At 43.7% G+C, this 14,045-nt stretch overlaps 1 protein-coding gene across 1 annotated transcript in view; it reads left to right on the forward strand.

Moving 5' to 3' along the window:
* The window catches only part of Ntm (neurotrimin), a 982,155-nt gene that overhangs the window by 54,355 nt on the left and 913,755 nt on the right, over positions 1-14,045 (forward strand). The gene's annotated exons all lie outside the window — the stretch shown is intronic.

The raw sequence follows: 14,045 nt of genomic DNA on the forward strand, positions 1-14,045 counted from the left end.
ATTGCACAAAAGTCCATCTTAATGTCCTCATTTTGACTCAGTCACTCCTTCTAAAGATCTACCTCCAAATAGTCATAGTCAGAGATATCAAAGGTTAGGACTCCAACATCTGAACTTGGGGGCACCTAGGCCATCAGTCCTAAGTGGTTCTTCACCTGTAAGATGGTGAAAGTAACAAAAATAACAACAAACTCTAACACATTGTGCATGCATACATAAAACAATACACACATGATGCCAAGTTCTGAAAACAAAGTTCGCAGCGTTCACAACAGGCTTCCAATGTAGGTTTCATAATCATCCTCAGTATCTGAGATACTTGGGGAAGACATTCAGCAGGGGAACAGTGAATATGGAATTTAAGCTCTGGCTGTCTTGACCTCTGAGAGCTCTACTAACACCATCGATAAATGTATTTATTAGAATTAGCATGTGCCAGGAGTGATCTTCTGGGCTTCACAGACAGTACCTTAGTTAATCCCTACCACAACCTCCTGTGAAGGAGCCATTGTAAAGTCAGTTTTGAAAATATTTAATTTTTCTCATTGTGTATACTCACTGTACCTGGTACTACCTTGCACTGGTATGTTTTCATAAAGGTATATATGGTATGTTGAATGTATTACCGCCATTCCCTGCTTCCTTATACTTTCCCATAGTCCCTTTCACCCCTAGACAGTTGCCAAATAATCATACATGAGAACCAAACTCTTAGAAAAATGAAGGCCTAAATGAAAATTGGCAAGGTGTATGCACTTGCTCCAGGTTATAGAGTAAGATCTGAGCTGGGATTTGAAGGCTGGCTCACTTGCTTCAGAAAGCAAAGTTCTTAACAACCTCACAATGTGTCATGCCTTCTTTCTATGCCAAGATCTCCCACGGGAGAATGGGAATTAAACTGATCAAAATGTGAAGAGAGGGACAGGAATATTTCTTACTTGCAAACACTGAAGAAAGGATGGTTCGTCTGGCATCATCAAGCTGTCAGTTTCCTTTGGCTTTTAAAGCTATGGGATGGTACCACTGGAACTAGGTGCTCTGAAATTAGCGTTAGATTAAAAATGGCTGCCACATGCCCGAGTCTATAAGAAAACCATTAGTTTCTCATTAGGCACAAATTAAGTAGAATGTCAGAACCTGGAAGGACTTTCTGATACTTGCTTCAAGATAAACTTCTCGGGTAAATCTCACAAACATCACCGCAGTAAGCATCTCCCAATGTCAGTGGACCCATGCCCGCTCATCCGGGCTGCAGACAGCCTGAGAGCCTCTGGCTAAACATTGAGGCAGGAAATTTCATCAGAACCCCCTCAGCTTCTCCTAAGCAATGTATCCCAGTATAAATCAAGACGTCAGCGTACAGGAAGTCATTGCAGATGGCTAATTTTACTCTTCCTCCTACTTCTTAAAATCATTTGCTTATTTGATACATGAGAAATTGACCTCTCCTATATTTTAAGTAATTGTTGAATATCAAAGGACTCTTTGCCTTGAGAGCGGAGGTTATCTCCTTTACAGTTCAGAACGGTGCAAGAGGAGGTTGGCGAACAGCATAAGGCCAATAACAAGATTTACATTTGCTGGCATCGACCACGCACCCGGCATTGTATGTGTTGCAATTCATCTTTGCTATACAAAATGTACCACCCACAGTATCAGGGGTTCCACCACAGGGGACACATTCTCTTGAGCCTTACCTGGGAACTGAACAAATTTCAACATTACAGCAAGATCTTCAGGGGATACAGATACACATTGTAGTGTGAGCTATTGCTTTGGATCACTCTGTTTATTCTTTAAACTAACTCCAGAATATAGGAACTATTGACCCATTTTTTTTAAATGGGAAGAGTGAAATTTTGAGAAGTTAAGATTGCACAAGGTTGTCTTTGCAAAGTTGTTATCAGATTGAGAATTAAATCACACCTTTCTCTGTAGGCTCTATATTCTATGCCTTTCCTGTTCTGCCATTCCAATCTGAAAGAAAGGTTATTCACAGGAAAGACTTAGACCTCCAAATTCCTTGGATTTCCAAAATTTAAAGTTGACTGGGAAGATGCAACCAGAAACCACAAGTCCATTCACTTTCAACCCAAAGTCCTCAAAAATGGCAAATCTTCTGCCGTCAGCTGCCCCGGACTTCATTCCAGGCCATGAAGGATCTAGCTCTGTCTACTACTATCAGAATGTAGTGCCTCAGTTTTGGAAGCAGTGTCAGGCAGGGTTCAAGTTCCTCCAGTGACATGGTGGTGAGGCTCTGCAGCCCAGCAGACATCATCCACAAGTGGACCTGTGGTTGTACCTGCTCCTCCCCAGGGAGAGGGCATGTGATACCTACCGGGTCAGCTGGATTGGAAACAGCCCTACCACTGACTTCCATTTCATACTCAGGGTGGAGAGCAAGCTTAAAGTTGCCTTGCAAATGAACTCTAATGGCTTTGCTCCTGTATTACATTATTAGGAGTTCCTTTGACTGCTGCTAGGGTGATAAATGAAAAATGCTGCGCGCCATTACATCAAGCACTAATGCAGAATGGGAAGAATTTCTGCTCGTTTTAAGGAAAGGGAAAAAGAGCAGCTAGCAGATGGGAATGCCGCTGGAATCCTGGTGACCCGCTAAGGTATTTGCATGTCTGCCTGGGTGGAGCCTGCTATGAGCACATCACCACCTTCATCACTGGGGACACAGCCTACTCTCTCTTCCGCTTCCACTGACCTGCAAAGGCACTAATTGGAATTTTCAGCTCCTCAGCCATGAATCAACTTGGGCCCATTTGACAGGCAGACAGTCTGAGTCAGGCATCTTACTCCAATCTTTTCAGAGAGATAGCTGTGGTATTATCCAAGAAGCCGTGAAGCACCCTGCTTTCCTCAGCGGGGACATGCTGATAATTCACTGTGCAGCTGATAATAATTCAGTTAGTTCATCTTTTAGCCCTTTACTCTTCCATGTCCACCTTGCCAAGCTGTTACCATGGGATTAAAAGGGGTAAAACTTGAGTTTTTGAAGGTCTAGTATCTCCTGGCTTCACACCTGGGTAAACCACCTAACCCTTCAGAGACTAGGGTCTCCTAATGTTAAAATAAGAATATTTGATACCGCAGGGACCATTTGTTTCAATAATAGATTGAGAGATAGTCTAAATTGAATGAATCCCATGAAGAGAAAGACCTCAGTTTTCATAGTACCTTGTTGAAATTCGTGTCCATCAGCCTCAACTTTTCAAGGTCAGATGTTCTAATCAATAACATCTTTCTGACTTTAAGACCCAAATACGCTAATGGAAATGCTATATATTAACGTCTGCTGCGGGAGCTCCTTCCACTCCTTCAGCCAATAGCCTTTAAGATACCAGCCCACTTGGGCGTGGTCTCTTAATTTAAAAAACAGTAGTAACATTGCTCTAGCTCTCTTGCTTCTGGCTCTGGTTCCAACTAGTAGACTTTGTTCCTGGTCGCGCAGATGACTGTTGTCTAGGACAGTGATCTGTAAGTTTTTCCCTTAAATAAATAACCCTTTTATTAATTGTAATTCCAAACAGGTGTGGGATTGTTTTGTGACTTAAGTCTACACACATCCCCAGAACTTGGTGAAGAATCTCGTCGTTAGGGGGCCAGAAAATTCAAATGCTACCCAGAAGCCAGGGTCGAATACAGGCTTGTCTCCAAATTTGCTGCAACAACCTGTAGGAAACACAGTCAAGCTCATAGCTTGCTCCTGAAGAAAGCTACTGAATTGGCACTTTCTCAGAGAAGGACAAAGTTGGACCCTTACTGAGATTTTGAGGGATGTCTTTCATTACAGGAGCTGGGGATGACTGAGTAGGTTCCACAAGGGTAGGGATGGGGATGTATAGAGTCCTGAGGTAGAAAATGGCCTTTTATGTCTCTTATTGATGGATTAGTAAATCATTTAAGGAAGTTCTTGGAAGGAACAAGTGAAGTTATTTGCAATTGGTATCTTCCTGAGCAGCTAAAGCTGTGTTGAGCAAGGTGGCAAGATAAGAAGTTTGGATTCTCACTGTGTGGATCTCAAGGCTAATAATAGTGGGACATTCTGTGACATTTGTGACTAGTGGCCATGACTGCTTGTGCATTGTAGGTGTGCCCTCTTGGAAGATGTTACTGAGAACCCGAGGAGACCTGGGCAAGGTCTTCTTGCCCTGATTTGGTTATGAGGTCACCTGTCCCTTCAGGGTCTTTGTAACCTCCCTGAAGACACTTAAAGCTACAATCCAGGTGTGAGGTATCATTTTAGACTTGAGTATGGGAGTTTTTAATTCCCTGTCTTTTCTCTGTGTCCTGTGGGTAAGGACTGAACTCCCATTCCAGGGTGTGTAGGAAGGAAGTGTGTTGTGGCGAGGAGGTTCAAGAAATCCTGTATTCCCACTGTGTGAGATTCTGTCTGGGTTCCTCGCACACCTGAGGAACCCCAGCGTTTCAGTTCCCAGGAATGCAACATGCAAGGGGAGATTTTGTCTGTTCCCAGCTTCTAAGGAGTTGTATTGAGCCACTGTGAATAAAGAACAATTAAATTTGCTAAAGGTCTGCAAAATCAGATCTAATCTCTTTGGGGACTTGAAAAAAAAAAACAAGCAAACAAAAGAGCTGAGTTATCGATTGCTGCATTTCGGTAGCTCTTAATCTGAAATGAAATCAGCCCAGGCTGGGCCCCAAAGGCCAAGAGACCCTGACATCCATTCTCACTCTGTCGGAAGGGCCACCTGTCAGAGCTCGGCCTCCTTGCTCACCAACTGAATTAGTAGGCAGGAAGCAGGCCGGAGAGGGCCGTGGCCACCGGGCTTTGGAGGGGGTACAAAAGACAGAGAAAGAACTGGAAGATTTTTTAAGTGTAAAGCAGAGGAGCAAATTGAGTTCACAGGGTCAACATTGTTCTTCACCATATCAACAGAAGCACTTATTCTGGCCAGCAGGGCTTTGCCTCCGGTCTTGGATTTTCCCTTTATGAGGCTCTGTTACTCTATTATCTTCCCTCGAGTTAGTCTTTACCCCTTTGACCTTCAGAGGTAGAGGAGGAGGAGGAGGGCGGCAGGCCTGGTTGTTGGGGTCTTGCCAGACAGGAGAAAGAGACTGACCTTGAATAAACTAACTACATGTACTGTCTACTCGGGTATCCCATCCTAAAGCAGAAGCCCAGCGCCTGAGAGGTCAAGGTCTCTATTTGGGTTTGTTGTTGTTGTTGGGAGAATTGTTTGAGAGGACAATCAATTGCTGTATAAATTACTTTTCTATCATTGTCACTGTAATACTCGGCCAAACAGAGGAAATGAACCTCAAAGGTTCATTCCATGCTCACTTGGCTTTAAATGCCTGGAAAGACATTAGGCCAATGGGACTAGGTGGTGGAAGCTGGTGTTTGTTTCCAGAGAGAAAAGAAGGTGAGAAAGAGACAGGATGGCAAGGGTTGAGATACCCCCAAAGACTCGCCAGCGATCCATTCCTCCAGTCAGCTTCCATTTCCTAAAGTTTCTAGAACCATTATAACTAGTGTTCCCAGCCGAAATCACAATTCCAATAGGAGAGCCTGTGGCTTTGTGTTCAAACCTTTTTCTTCCCTAAAACAAACCAGATGATCTGTGATTCTTGAACGTGTGGACCTTTTGCCACTTACAATGAACAAATGCTAATAGACAAGTTAGATTATCTTAAAAGGTATAAACTCTTTCTCTTTCCAGATCCAAAGCCAAGAAAGAGTACTAACCAATACATATCTGCTAATGAGACCCTGAGGACTATATGGACCTCAGTGAGCTGTTAAACATAAAGTCTTCTAATGTGCAGTTGAAAATCATCGCACAATCAGCAGGGTGGGGCCTCACCTCCATGCTACCTGCCCATCTCCATTTTCTGACCACATCCTCTATCACTCTCCTTCAAAGTTAAACATCTTAAAAGAGTCTCTCACACCTGAATTATTATGTATTTCTCAGTCCACTGTAGTCCCTCACCACAACCTCTAACAAGTTCAACCATGGCATTACTAGCCATGAACCTCTTCATTATTCTTTCAGTGCGATGTCTTTGTGGGGAGAGTGTTAACAAGATAGGCCCTTCCTAAAGTGTGTGCTGATCTTGACATGGCCACTGTGTTCTGGTTGCCGTCTCCCCCTGGCCTGCACTTCCTGCTCTTCTTTTCTCTCACAGACTTCACATCAATGCTCATTGAAGTTTTATCCATGACTTCCTTTCACATCTCTGCACATACTATATCTGGTTTTTTTTTTCTATTCCCATGAACTTCTCTCATTTTTACACGGCCAACTCTGAACTTTGCTTCTTCAACCAGGCCCTTCTCAGTGATCTAGGCTCATATTCCTAGCTCTCAACCAATTAGGTTCACTGGAATGTCTCGCAAGTCTATTAAACTCAATATGTAGAAAACCATTTTTGCCAAGTTCTTCTCATCTGTTTCATCAAAGACATGTCATTCACCTCGTAGCTTACGCTGGAATGTGTGATACGTCCTTCACTCTTCTCTTTGCTCAGTTTTTAATTCAGTTTAAATTCAAACTTCTTAGCTTCGTGGGGGGACCATAACCTCGCTGCATCTCCATTTCCAGGTCTACAACCCCTCAAGTCTAAGTCACTTTTCTTCTGTTTTGTTTTTACATCCTCTGAATTCGCATGCTCAACTTAGTACCTTGATTGATCTATAAATCTCCACTGTGCCAGCCTTTCTTTCTCCCATGCCTTCAATGCCTCAGCCTCAAAGACTTGTTTAGACTGCAGCTGCTTTATAAAATAATCTTTATTCTCCGAGGTGGAGCTGGTCACGGAATCCCTGTGTCTCTCATATCTCATACTGTGTCATGATACATGTGTCTTTAATTCCCAGACTTGAAAGAACAGACAGAAATTTATTCTATAATCTTACCCTCTAGCACAATTTGTAGAGCATTAATAAATCTTCATCCAATGAAAAAAAATAAATATTTGTACCTGAAATAATTTTATCATAAATCATAAAGTTATGCGGTAATTCCCCTTATCTCCAGGAGGTACATTTTTTATACATTACTTTTTAAAGATTTCATTTTATTTTTAATTATGTGCGTATATGTTTGTCTATGTGTGGGTACGTTCACATGAGTCCAGATGCCTGCAGGGGCCAGAAGAGGGCATCAGATCCACTGGAGCTGGAGGTTCAGATGAATGTGAGCTACCAGGCATGGGTGCTGGGAATTGAACTGGGGTCCTCTGAAAGAGCGGTATTGCCTCTTAACTTCTCATACACTTCTCCATTCCCTACTTTCTAAGACTTCTAGCAAACCCCTGAAACCATGGATTTTATTGACTCCTACATATGCTGTTTCCCTCCCTCATGATGTATTCCTGCCTATTATATAGTTTAATTTATAAATTAAGTAGAGAAAAAGTTTAACAATAGCGAAAATAAAGTAGAACAGTTGTGCTAATATGTTATAATGAATTTATGTGTATTTTACTTCTGCAAAATTGTCTTATTATTGCTACATTGGTTACTTTTCTGTTTCTGTTACTGTGACTACAATAACTTAAGGAGCAGTTTTTTTTCTGGTTTATGGTTCCAGGGGGCGATTCTATAATGTCAGCATTTCACAGATTTCCTCCCCAACAACGCCTGCTTTGTAAGGTACTGACGGGAGAGGATGGTGGTGATGACCACTGGAGACAAAGACTCTGATTTTCCAAGATGTGTTATAAAGAGATGACCAAGGAACTAGGGCAACCTCCTTGGGAGAGTATGCAAAGAGCATGAGAGAGCTAGATGCCCAGGTCTCGAACCCTGGCAAAACTCAGTTTGGGTTTTCTCTTTGTACAACGAAATGAGACACCCAATGCACAGGCTATAAGGACTCAGGGACTGTCCTAAGCATTTGCAGAGCCATTTGTGGGCCTAGATTTGGATGTCATTACTGTTGGAGTAATCATGCCTGATACTGATGATAACGATGATTATAGAAAAATATGAATAACAATGACATGAAATGACACAAAATAAATGACTGTGTGGCACCCAGGAATATTAGCGCCAATGAGAATATTGGTGAATGCTAACACTGCTTAGATCAACGTCTCTGATGTTTCCACGCATGCTATTTGAACACGCTGAACTCGGGGTCTCTCATGTAAACAAGTGATTAAGCATGCATTTGCCCTGGTCTCCGTTATCACCAGGGTTTTCTATTTGCACAGTACTGCACTAATGTCCATGTTCAGGAGGATTTATAATGCAATTATGACTTCATACCATAAACCTCTCCCGCTCTCCTGAAATAGCTTGCATTTCCTTTTGATGGGTCCCCAGGTACCATGCTCTCACCTCCATGGCAGCACTGATACTGCAATTGTTGGTGTACATCTCAGTCTGTCCCCAAATATTAGTTGAGCCTCTTCAGAACACGGACCTATCATATTCAATAGGGCCCTGGTATCTAATATAGCATGAGCCCATAAGTCAGGCCCAAGTGGTATTTTTTTTTGGTCTTTTTCCTTCATTAAATACGTACTGTGGGGTGCCTGTCACAGCGCTAGGTGCTGAGAATGCAGCGGATCCAGCTGAGCTCACTCAGAGAGACTGTGGATTAGCAGGGCTCAGCCATAAGGGATTATTTAATTAAGACTGTGCTAATTGCAATAAGGCAAAAATACAGTGTGCTGGGAGAACATATGAGGGTCTCCAACTGTGTGTGAGGGTGTGGAACTGACTTGTGGAAAGGCTATTAAAATGCAAACTATGAGGAGGACTTAGTCTTAAGAGGAGTGCGAGGAAAGGGAGTGGTGATGGGCGCGCCCAGACTGAATGGACAATGGGAAGCCTGCGCTAGGGGGACCAGGGGACCGTGGAAGTGGCAGGACACCTGAGACCCAGGCAGATGAGAGGATTTACCTCCTGTGTGTAGCCAAGTCCATTAGTGCTCGGAGAGGACTGAAGGCCGCACCGCAAGCTTTCCTTCCAGGCCACCCTGCGCCAGGGACAGCTGTGGTCAGGAAAATGAGAAGAGGCCTCAAGTGATTTGAGAGTGACAGCGGAAGAGATGGAGACTCATCACACAGACAGGGTGGCAGATTCAACCCAAGAGTCGCATCACATAAATCACACTAAACGGGTCTTCCCAAACCCTCTTCCTGTCCTGTCCCTCATCACAATGCTCAAATGGAGATGGCAGGTACCATGATCCCCACAGTGGGCCCTGCCTGTCCTCTGTGTTTGAAGCTCCCCGAGGGCTACAGCAGCTTCTCTGGGTCATCCATCCTAAATAATCTGCTTCCGCAGAATGCTATCTCCCTGCAGGGTGCTGCCGGCTGCCACCCTAGTAGTCCATCTCCGCAAGGTCCCCCAACCTGTTGCTGGACCCAAGTCTGTGTTTTCTTCACTCTGCATCGCTGTTCCAAAGGCACCGCAATCTCCCGCAAGCCACAGGGAGAGATCTGTGGTGATTCATATTGGCTTGGTTTGCAGCTGCTCAGTGCAGTGTCGCAGAGACCTGCAAACTCGCCCGTCTTGATTATGTTTGCCTATTGCTGTTTATCAGTGGTACCTGTCTGTTTTTATAGCCACCCCTCAGCCCAGCTCAGGATTGTAGTTCTCTCCTGGGAATCACTCTGCAGGGGTGTGGGGCTCTGATTGGAACATCATTTGGATAGCAGGCAGGGGGAGAAAAGCAAAAAAGATGCCTGATTCATCGAGCATTGTGAGGGCTGCTGTGGGGGATAATGTACCAAGCCCTTGATATTTCAGATCACACAGCCCTCCCCCGATCCTGCATATATATATATGTATATATATAATATATATATATATATATATATTAGAATTGGTGGGTGGGAAAATAAGCAAACAAGATAAAATAAAACCACTAGGCACATGTCTGAGATTCCCAAGTCCCTAAGCAGCATCCTGTCTCCACCATTTGGATCCAAAGTTCCCGGGTCAGTGACTGTTTTTCTCTCTTCTCCTAGGCCTGGATCTTTGTGTAGCAGGAATCCTCCTCCCTGAAATAGCCCCAGCAGCAGGAGTGTAACTCATCCCCACTCGTTAACTCAATAGACAATTGCTTCGTTAGATAGAATCACCACCGATGTGTATAGTCTTAGTTACTGTGGCCATTTCAAACTAAAGACACAAACCTTTCCAGGCTGCTCAGAGCCTGATAGAGCTGTCACTGGGAAAGGCTTACTGTCCCCATTCCTCTACCCCTGACACCAGGAGTTTCCATATTGAAACAGAGCCATATTTACCCAAAGTTCAGCAAAGAATCACACCCCACAACTCCCTATTCTCCTTTTTCTGGTCCCCATCCCTGTACCCACACACACTATCCGTATGTCTGTCATGAACCCCACCTTTGACAACAACCCTCGTCCACACCCACAAATTCCTGTTTGAGTAGTGGAGGAAGGAACTACAAACAATGTCTAGGAAGCAAAATACCAAGGAGTAAACAATCTTATAATTCAATGATCCTTATTTGGGCATTGACCGAGTATTGAATGAGTAGATGTTTGCATCTTCCTGAAAAAGAAGAGTCAGCCCTTGCATTTCCAAGACCCCTGTCTTCTATCCTGAGTTCAGGCTTACCTTTAGCACAGGAAAGTCCACCTGCCACTCAATTCCATTCAGGAGAGACCTGCCACAGTTGATGCTGTAAGAAGAGTTTGGGACAGACATCCTGTATATCCCTTATGGTCTACTAGCACTGGGTGACCAACTGTCCATAATCTAAGGCCATCATAGGCCCCTAACAGCAAATAACTGTCGCATTTGCAGATTGGGATGAGCACTAGGAGAGAGCAGCAAGCTTTTGAGGCAGACACAAACACAGGACAACTGGGAGCTGGTTGGGTCAAACCAGGCGTTTTGTTGTATAACCCTCAAGTGTCGATGACTTTGTTGTCAGCTGTTTCTCGTCTGCTTGCTTTTGGAGAAAGGATGTTACCATGCAGCCCTTGCAGACCTGGAATTCACTATGTCGTCCAGGGTTGCCTTGAAGCCGACTGCTGTTTACCTGCTCTTGTGCCTACCTTTGTCTAGAGAAGACTCTTAGAAGCTGCTTAAATCCGTCTTGTCTAACTCTGCTTCAGCTGTCCCCAGTGGCTCTTTCTGTATCCTGGGGAGCTTGAGAAACCAATCCCATGCAGACTTCCTAATAAACTTCTATCTCAGACATGCTCCCAGGCGATATAGATGCTAGTTTAGGGACCACATTTTTCAATGTCATTGTTCATGAAAATGAGCTTCCTGTATTTCACCAGGACAGCAGTCTGGGTCCAGCGAAGAGAAGAGTCAATTAGAACTTTTCCTCATGAATGTTTTCCACTGTCTTCTTTCTGTTCTACCTTCCCCCAGCATCCATACAATTACAGACAGGCTTGAATCTGTCTGAGGTTTTAGGTTTGAGTCCAAGTCAGTTGCTTGCATGTCTGCTGGCATTTTGGGCTGAACTTTCTCTGTTTTATGGATTGTTATGGGTCATTCATCAACTCCTGCCTTACAGTTCTGTCAACTTGTTTTATCTGGTAAAATCTTCTCTTTTTTTTTTTTTCTGTATTCCTTTTACCTTTACTGTTATTTTAGAGGGATCTTGGGAAAACCTGCCAGTGAGCACATCCGTCAGGCCACGATGAGTCATGTCTGGAATTATTCTGGCCACATGGATTTGTCTTTCCTCCTACACATGTACTTCTCTGATGTCCCCAGCCCAAACCCCAGGGACACTTGGAGATACCATTACCTTAATCATGTAAAGCACCCCGTCTTTTATTCCCTCTGAGGAAAGAATGCTCCCCAGAACTGAGATCCCAACCACAAGAAAGAAAAGGCAATTTGACATTTTCTTGACTGTTCGGAAATTTTTCGAGCACAAGAAACCGTTTATTCTCCACTCTGGTTCTTATTGAATTAAGGCAGGAGGAAAGAAATCCATTCACTCTCCATATGCTGCCTGGTAAAAACCACCACTCACTAAACGCTATGGAATATGTAGGGAAGGCGAAAAAAAGATAAATCCATCAACTAACAAGATAAGTGCCTTGTTCCTCCATCTGTTACTGCTGTGTCCTTATCTGGGATTGGAGCATGGCAGCCACGATATATCTTGTGTCAGGTATTATATTCCAAACTCATATGAATGAATTTTCATGCTAGTAACCATCCATGATGTAGCCCAGCCACAGCTAAATTTGTCCTAAGGCACCGACGATCTGTTTGCATTTGGAAGTCCATTGAATTCACAGACGGGAATAGGGCTGGCGGCTGCTGCTGCTGCTGCTGCTGCTGGGCGAGGCTATCTGTCTTGCAGCCTCTCCCGCACGGCTCTCTCTGCTGTGCTAGGGCTGGTGGAGATGGCGAGGACACAGTATATTCACCCCTCAGGAGGCAACAGTCTCCTTTCAGGACAAGGGAGAAGATGTATCTGGAGGGCTGGTGTCCGCGTGAAAGCATGGATTAGATGTAGGGCTTCTTAGATCACAGAAGCGAGCTTCGGAGTGGCATTCAGTTAGAATGACATCCCATGCTCTTCGGCAGCTCCAATTATCCCGTGATAATTTCCTCATTCACAAACAGAGTTTATTTTGAGGATGAGCCTTAACTGAGCATCCAGGTGCAGGAGCGGAGATGATGACATGTGGCATTGGAACCCGAGATTTTGGCATCTCTGACAGGGCCTGAAATGCTCCGTAGACTTGTTTGCATCCATGATGGAGAATGCACCTTGCATATTATTATTGAGGCCGCGTAATGCATCTGCATTGGAAACACTGTCATCAATGTCACCCTTATTGAAAACAGCTACAGCAGCAGTGACATTGCCCTTGAAAGTGCATTGCAGTTGTCAGCACTAGGGGCTGTGACCACCTGTGGCGTTGGTACTTTGTCTTTAGTCCATCGCCTTCCTTGTGTCTGCTGGGCACTTGGCTGGGTGCCTTGGATTTGATGTTCTAACCCAGGGGAAACACCACAAACCGCTTAATTTTGTAAGTAACAGAAGAGGGAAATGGGTTGTTGTTGTTTAATTATACAATTCGGAAAAGAAAACTGATTGTTTTGTAAAATAATAAAAAAAAGATTAGGAATACATTTTCTCAGTTTCCACTTAGAATGGCTGGGTTTGTGCTCATACCACACTTAGAGATAAGGGAGACATAGGACATATTCTAAAAGAATTGTGATGTTTTTATCCTTGAAATGCCCAATATAGAGATATCTGCCCTGCAATCATGAAGTACAGTAGAATTCAAGGGAGGTGTCAGGGATACAGAAATTTCCCTGGGAACCATCAGTGGGCAGGCCAGTAAGCTGGGTGACCTTTTGTGTAGGTGACAGGGATTCCCATCTTCTGCTAGGCATAACCTGTGCAATCTTCTCATACATGACTGTATTTACTGACTCACTTTGATGGCTAGACTTCAGCAGAAGTAATAAGAGCTCATGCCATCATTATGACAGGACTGTGATTTCCATCTTGGGCTCTCTGCTAATTGGTCTCTTTAGGATCACTCGCCTTAGAGGAAGTCATTTTCCATGCTATGAGACATCCTTGCAGAAAGACCCGCTTGGCAAGAAGCTAAGGTCTGTAATAGTCATGCAAATAAACTTCAAAGAAGAGCTACTCTAGTTCCATTTGAGTTTTCATATGAAATTGGAATTCTGTCTGACAGCTTGGGCACAACCACTTGAGACATAGAACCAGAGGCACTCAAGGAGGCTACCTTCCGCATCTTGACCCACATAACTGTGAGATGATACGTGTTTATGGTGTTGAACTGTTAACTTTGAAGGAAATTTGTTACACAACAATAAATAATTAATGCAGATAATTAAATAACAGTTAAGCTCACCTAGAAGGCTGTGTGGAGAAATTGAAGTAGAAGCCTGTAGCTTATTTGTCTCTAAAAGATAGATGCCCCTTCCTGCAAATGAAAAGAGCCAATATGGAAATAAAAATAAAAAATAATAAGAGTAAAATAAAGAATTACAAAAGTTCATGTTAAGGAAATGTATTTTACAGAAGGAGAGGAGAAGAGATCCAGCATCGCAGGGA

This window comes from Alexandromys fortis, unplaced genomic scaffold (assembly GCF_014885135.2).
Source record: "Alexandromys fortis isolate MF-2015 unplaced genomic scaffold, M_Fortis_MF-2015_v1.1 scaffold_108, whole genome shotgun sequence".
Lineage (NCBI taxonomy): Eukaryota > Metazoa > Chordata > Mammalia > Rodentia > Cricetidae > Alexandromys > Alexandromys fortis.